A 7409-nucleotide genomic window follows, 5' to 3' on the forward strand; every position below is an offset into this window, starting at 1 on the left:
CTCTCCCCTGGCGAATTATTGCTCTATTTCATTTCTTCTTGGCAATGTAAATATTAATTTTAGAGCCATTCCCAATGTGAGAGCACCCTTTTTTAGCAGTAACCACATCCGAGGTCGTTCCATCATAGATGAAGATACCGAACGCTTCACTCGGCACCTGCAGTGTTGACTCCACAACTGCTGGCCACTGGCTGCCTACTTCCCACTCAGCCTGACTGCCACTCTCACCTTTTCTTTGCATGCCAAACCACTTCCATAGTGGAGGGGAATCAATATATCTTTTATATTATACAATACAAAATCCCTAAGTATGAATCAGTTTTTATATTACAGTAATTCTACAATACATATTTTGTTAAACTCCATATCCTTACAGTAATGCAAAGACATTAAGCAGTAAACAGTAATCACTTTATACTTCACATAATAAATTACACTGTATAAACTACTCACAATCGATTATGGTGTTACAGATTGACTGCCACGAGTTATAAGTATAGTGGGCAGGGGCACTACAAATGTAGTGTGTGAACAGTAAGTCATAAAGTGTGGGTCTCACGGGGAGTGTGCCAGAGATAAGTCCCTGCAGCCGCACTATTGTCTGTGACCTCAGTGGCTCAGTCGGATAGAGTGTCTGCCATGTAAGCAGGAGGTCCTGGGTTTGAGTCCCAGTTGGGGCACAGATTTTTCAACTGTCCCCGCTGATATTTATCACTGCCTGTAATCAGCTAAAGATCTAGATTTCATAATAATTTCATTATTCTAGATGTGCAAGATCACCAATGATATCTGTACAGATACCAGCTTCATATTCATAACCACAACTTTGACTTTATGGTAAAGGTGAACTTCACTATCTCATGCTTGAAATGAGTTTTTACAATGCAAACGAAGACAGTGAGGTAAACCTAATAAAACAAATATATCACTGAAAAATATGGACTTATTAACTGTTATTTACATTATTATTGCACAGTTGTTTCATCTGGGAGGTGGCAGTACACAAGTTGACAGTTTACAATCACCAGCTTTTTCAAACTCTCTCATTATGTTTTCCTAAATACTTCTTGACAGCAAAGGTCTATTTGTTCTAATTAATGCAAAAAAGTTCACCACCGATATTTTTGGGTTGGTGATATATGCTTGAACACACGTTTAATATAAAACACTTTATTTTCATACAGTAAGACAGAGAACCACAACTTAAGCAAAATGCCCTAGAACAGGCTACAAAGAATATGAACACACACCAGAGATACACTCCTGGAAATTGAAATAAGAACACCGTGAATTCATTGTCCCAGGAAGGGGAAACTTTATTGACACATTCCTGGGGTCAGATACATCACATGATCACACTGACAGAACCACAGGCACATAGACACAGGCAACAGAGCATGCACAATGTCGGCACTAGTACAGTGTATATCCACCTTTCGCAGCAATGCAGGCTGCTATTCTGCCATGGAGATGATCGTAGAGATGCTGGATGTAGTCCTGTGGAACGGCTTGCCATGCCATTTCCACCTGGCGCCTCAGTTGGACCAGCGTTCGTGCTGGACGTGCAGACCGCGTGAGACGATGCTTCATCCAGTCCCAAACATGCTCAATGGGGGACAGATCCAGAGATCTTGCTGGCCAGGGTAGTTGACTTACACCTTCTAGAGCATGTTGGGTGGCACGGGATACATGCGGACGTGCATTGTCCTGTTGGAACAGCAAGTTCCCTTGCCGGTCTAGGAATGGTAGAACGATGGGTTCGATGACGGTTTGGATGTACCGTGCACTATTCAGTGTCCCCTCGACGATCACCAGTGGTGTACGGCCAGTGTAGGAGATTGCTCCCCACACCATGATGCCGGGTGTTGGCCCTGTGTGCCTTGGTCGTATGCAGTCCTGATTGTGGCGCTCACCTGCACGGCGCCAAACACCCATACGACCATCATTGGCACCAAGGCAGAAGCGACTCTCATCGCTGAAGACGACACATCTCCATTCGTCCCTCCATTCACGCCTGTCGCGACACCACTGGAGGCGGGCTGCACGATGTTGGGGCGTGAGCGGAAGATGGCCTAACGGTGTGCGGGACCATAGCCCAGCTTCATGGAGACGGTTGCGAATGGTCCTCGCCGATACCCCAGGAGGAACAGTGTCCCTAATTTGCTGGGAAGTGGCGGTGCGGTCCCCTACGGCACTGCGTAGGATCCTACGGTCTTGGCGTGCATCCGTGCGTCGCTGCGGTCCGGTCCCAGGTCGACGGGCACGTGCACCTTCCGCCGACCACTGGCGACAACATCGATGTACTGTGGAGACCTCACGCCCCACGTGTTGAGCAATTCGGCGGTACGTCCACCCGGCCTCCCGCATGCCCACTATACGGCCTCGCTCAAAGTCCGTCAACTGCACATACGGTTCACGTCCACGCTGTCGCGGCATGCTACCAGTGTTAAAGACTGCGATGGAGCTCCGTATGCCACGGCAAATTGGCTGACACTGATGGCGGCGGTGCACAAATGCTGCGCAGCTAGTGCCATTCGACGGCCAACACCGCGGTTCCTGGTGTGTCCGCTGTGCCGTGCGTGTGATCATTGCTTGTACAGCCCTCTCGCAGTGTCCGGAGCAAGTATGGTGGGTCTGCCACACCGGTGTCAATGTGTTCTTTTTTCCATTTCCAGGAGTGTATATCACAAGTTGCACTTGCCACATCAGCCTCCCCCGCCGTCCCATTTTTCAGGGAGCTAATTAGAATAAAACTCAATTCCCATTAAAAGAGAATACAGTGGCATCACTAGCCAATGAAAAAACCACTTCACATGTTTACCAGAGTGCATTTGTGTTGCAGGGAGAATGAAAGAAGGGGAAGGAGATCTGGTAAAGGCTATTCAGGAACAACACAGTCTGATGTGTCCGTGGTGGGGGAACACCATCATCGGTGAATGCCGGTTTCAGTCTACTGAAACAGTGTTCCTCTTTCCATTTCTGCCAACAACAAATGTCCTATCATTTCTGATAGTGACAAAAAATGGACCATTGTACAGTGACCAGAGAGGTAGTTTGACAGTATCATCCCTTACCCAAAGAAAATGACTGGTTAACAGATCTTTTGAATAGAAAAATGGTCAAATTCCATGCCGTACCTGAGGGGTCAGTTTGGGCAATCACATTTGGGCTCGAAAGTTTTATGAAAGCTGTCTATAATATTCTAACCCAACACATAGAGCAGAATCAGATGAGAAAAACTATATAGGTACTTTTAATCCTTGTCCACAAACAAATTGAGCCCTGTGACAATTGAGGGCCTCCTTCACTATTGTCCTTAATCCCAAGAAAACAAAAGGTGAAGCAGCTATTCACAACCCAGCCTGACATGAAAAAGCAATATTCATTGTACAGTGCACACATTCCACCATGAATTACTGCATGGATAATAGCTTGGTAGTATGCACATGCTTACATCTAGAGAGCCATAATAATGTCGAACAGCTGGCTGTCAAATTGTTTGCCTCTGTCAGATATTATGACTTTGGGATTACCAAATCTTGAAAACTAAGCAGATGTGACTTTCAGAGCAACTGAAATCACAGAAATGTCTTGAACTGGAACTGCTTCTGGCCACTGTGTAAATCTGTTGATCACAGTCATGACAAAGAAGAAACTATCAGCAGAAGAAGTGACCCCTCTGTCTACATGCATAAGTGCAAATCTATGGGATAGAGAGGGAAACTCATCCATGGTGGATAATGTATGGCAACTGATTTTGCACTTTTGGCATTGCAAACAATAATTGACCCATCATTAACAATCCTGTTTGTTTCCCAGCTACACAACTTTACCTGAAACTAGTTTGGTGAATGCTTGATTCCAGAATGCACCAATTCATGGAGGTCATTAAGCATCATTGTCATTGACAGACTGAGATGAACAGCTGCATCTCACTATTTGCCATGTCACACCAGACAAAAATTGGAGATCCATGAAGCTGCACCTGATGTTGTCAAAACACAAAAATGGCTCTGAGCACTATGCGACTTAACTTCTGAGGTCGTTAGTCACCTAGAACTTAGAACTAATTAAACCTAACTAACCTAAGTACATCACATACATCCATGCCCGAGGCAGGATTCGAACCTGCAACTGTAGCAGTCCCGCGGTTCCGGACTGTGCGCCTAGAACCACTAGACCACCGCGGCCGGCTGTCAAAACACAGTAGAAGCAGAGTCTGTGTGACACTTCAGAAGAGTAGAACTGATTTCTGTTCTGTTGCCACTGCCTCCCAGTTCAATTGTCACAATGGACAAGCAGCTATGTGACAAGCAGCCAGCAACACCATTTTACAAGCCAGCAACGTAGTTTAGATCACTGGAAAGTTGAGCAATATATACTGTATTGGTGGGGTGAATTTAGCTCAGACGTTCTTTGAAAAATCAAAGTTAAAGTTTATGATCTGAAAAATCTTAAACTCCTGCCCAGACACTGGTAAATATCTGGCAATTCTCTTTCAAAAGCACTCCATCTCGTCTTTAGTGGAGAGACATTCTTGGAAAAAAATGATAATGGATGCCACATTGCCATCACCCATTGCTGCTATACAAATCCTATTGCTGACTGACTCATGTCTTCAAATAATGCCGCTAGAGGTCCAGGAAGAGGGTGTGCTAAAAGTGTAACTGACTCCAAAACAGTGTTAATAGCCTCAAAACCTCTTTAGCATCAGTGTTCCAGGGGACCTCCAGCTTTCCAGTGTGTTTTTTCCATTCAACGCATCATTGATTGGACCATTAGTCTTAGCCAGATGATGTAAATGTCAGCCGTAATAATTTATCATGCCTACCTATCTACAAAGGTCATTTATCACAAAAAGCAGAGGCATATTAAAAATATCTTAGACCTTTCTGAGGTTAGGAAATGTGCAACTTTGGGAAACTGCATACCCTAAAACATGCACCTTGCCTTCACTGAACATGCATTTGTCCTTGTCAACCACATGCCCATAGTAACCTAACCATTGTTTTACCTCTTGAAAATGGGAGACATGCACTTCCATATTCCTTGAGAACACCACAACAATGCCAACATAGTGAAATACACAGTCCACACTGTGCAGCACTCATCCATGAACTGCTGCCATATCTGGGCAGCATTTCAAAATCCAAAAGGCATAATGCTGTGCTAAAATAAGCTGAATGGAGCGGTAATAGAAGTCTTGTGCTTGTCCATCTCAGTCATGGGTTCTTGTGCAAGTGCTTTGGCACAGTCTAACACAATGAAAACCGTAGCACCATTCAGGTTACATGTAAAGTCTAAGACATTCAGAACAGGATATCTTTCAAGGGTTGTGTTTGCATTCAGCCCCCTATAATCCCCACATAAATGCCAGGATCCATTGTTTTTCTTAACCATTTCCAATGGTTCAACCTATGCACTGTGTGAGTGTGAAATTGTCCTATCCACTAACATAATCAAACATGGGTTTAGCACACTTGAACTTGTCTGGGGCAACCTTCTTGGCTAACTTGCAACAGACTGATCAGGTGTGATGCAAATGCGATGAGTCATAGAGTGTTCACATTGTCCCTTCACTGCATGGCCTTGGAAGAGGGAGGAGGAGGAAGAGAGAGGTCTGCTGGCTGAGGCGTAGCAGTTATCTACTGGCATTGCATCTCTCTCCATACATTTTGAAGCACCCACTCTGTAGCAACAATACATTGTCTGAGAACTCCATTGCATTTCTCCAAGGTGGTACAAAATCTCAATTTGCTCAACCTTTCGTTCCAAAACCTCACATTCCACAGCTAATGCAACTAGCTGTATCGAGTCACGGGAAACAGATGCCAAACACTTCTTTATGACACATGCTAGTGCATTCCACAGAGTGAAGAAAGTCTAAAGGTGACATTATTCCATTTCATGGAAGGCATAGAAATCACAGACATCTTTGTGTAAACAGTGATGGAGATATTGCACATAACATGCTCTGACTCAGTCATGAGCTATGCTGCATGTGTAATAGTTATCAATTGACTGTTAAGAAGTTGGTGCTAAGGAGCAATAAGACAAAAAATTGGCACCTAGTATAGGCCTCAAAATGTCTGTCACCCAGAAAGACCTTGTTGGAGAAAAATCTTTTCGCATATCTGATGTCAGTGTCTTCCTCCCAAATGTCTGAATGTGGGCGTTACTCACTGCCATTAATATCGGAAAACCATAAAAATGAGACATGTCATCAACATTCCTTATAATCATACTCATCTCAGATCCTGAATCAACCAAAATATAATCCTGATGTCTTGTCAGTGGTGAAAAGTTTTGCTGAACCACTCATCATTGAAAGCATAGCATGTTTGAAACAAGGTATGTATTGTATAACTTTTACATGGGCTTGCACACCTATATGCGCCAGTCGGTGGTGTTTGGGAAATTGCAAGGCGTTGTACAATGTCTTGCACTTTATGCAAAACATCTGTGATACCAGAACTATTCATTTTGGCAAGGAGAATGTTTGTATTGCTTTCTTACTGTCTTCCTGCAGTTATTGTCCATCTTAGCATTAAGACTAGTCATTTCATTGAAAATTCTTTTTGTAGGTGGTTCTGTCATGCTCAGAAGCATGCAGAACATGAGTCCAGGCCACTCTCACTGGGATGTGCAATGTAGAGTTGCCCCTCCATAACCTTGTCTAAAGCAGCATATAAATTATTGTTATAAGCTCTAGTTGTTGCTACAGCTTCCAATTCTGTGCTAAATCATAAATGAAAGTTCAGGAAAACCAGATAGTACTGCATGCTCATCTTGTGGCAATCATCACAGTCAAAAAAAGTGTCAGTGATTGCTCTGATAAAAGTTCCACTCCCACCTAAGCCTGAAGCAAATGCAGCTCTTGTTACAGAGAACTACTAGCCCAGAAACCACTGCCCATAATTACACTCAGGTTCAATTCCAGTAGTACCAAGAAATGATGTAAAACAGTATCTTCAGGAACAGCAAAAGAATGTTGTGGTAAAATATCGTCCAACTGTTCAATGAAACTCAGTTCCTGCTGGGATATAACTACAGCATATCCATCAGTGTTGAGGACACAATGCTATAAAGTTGGAAAGAGGGCTACACCTGAGCCAATCACAATTAGGGCCTTGTTTTCCATAAAGTCAGAATATTTATGTTACGCAATCTTGAGCCATTGCCACCATCAGAAATACAGTTGAGAACTGCAGCAGCAGTAAGTTGAGGAGTAGAGCTGGACAATGGGAAACTCTGCTGCTCTGTCTTTGCAGTGTGCAACAGATTAGCCACAGCACAAAAGCATAGAAGGTACACCATTGAGAATATAAACAAACTCATTCACACTCTGGGGCCACCACTTTGGTGTCAGCAATGTATGCTTGGACATGCTTTTAATATCAAATACTTTA

General features: G+C 43.7%; 1 non-coding gene across 1 annotated transcript; it reads left to right on the forward strand.

Annotated features, from left to right (window-relative positions):
- The first annotated feature begins 606 nt into the window (after window positions 1-606).
- Trnat-ugu lies at window positions 607-680 on the forward strand. Its single transcript has one exon. It is a non-coding gene; the product is annotated as a tRNA-Thr (tRNA).
- The last annotated feature ends 6729 nt before the right edge of the window (window positions 681-7409 follow it).

Source organism: Schistocerca americana, chromosome 4, assembly GCF_021461395.2.
Source record: "Schistocerca americana isolate TAMUIC-IGC-003095 chromosome 4, iqSchAmer2.1, whole genome shotgun sequence".
Classification (NCBI taxonomy): domain Eukaryota; kingdom Metazoa; phylum Arthropoda; class Insecta; order Orthoptera; family Acrididae; genus Schistocerca; species Schistocerca americana.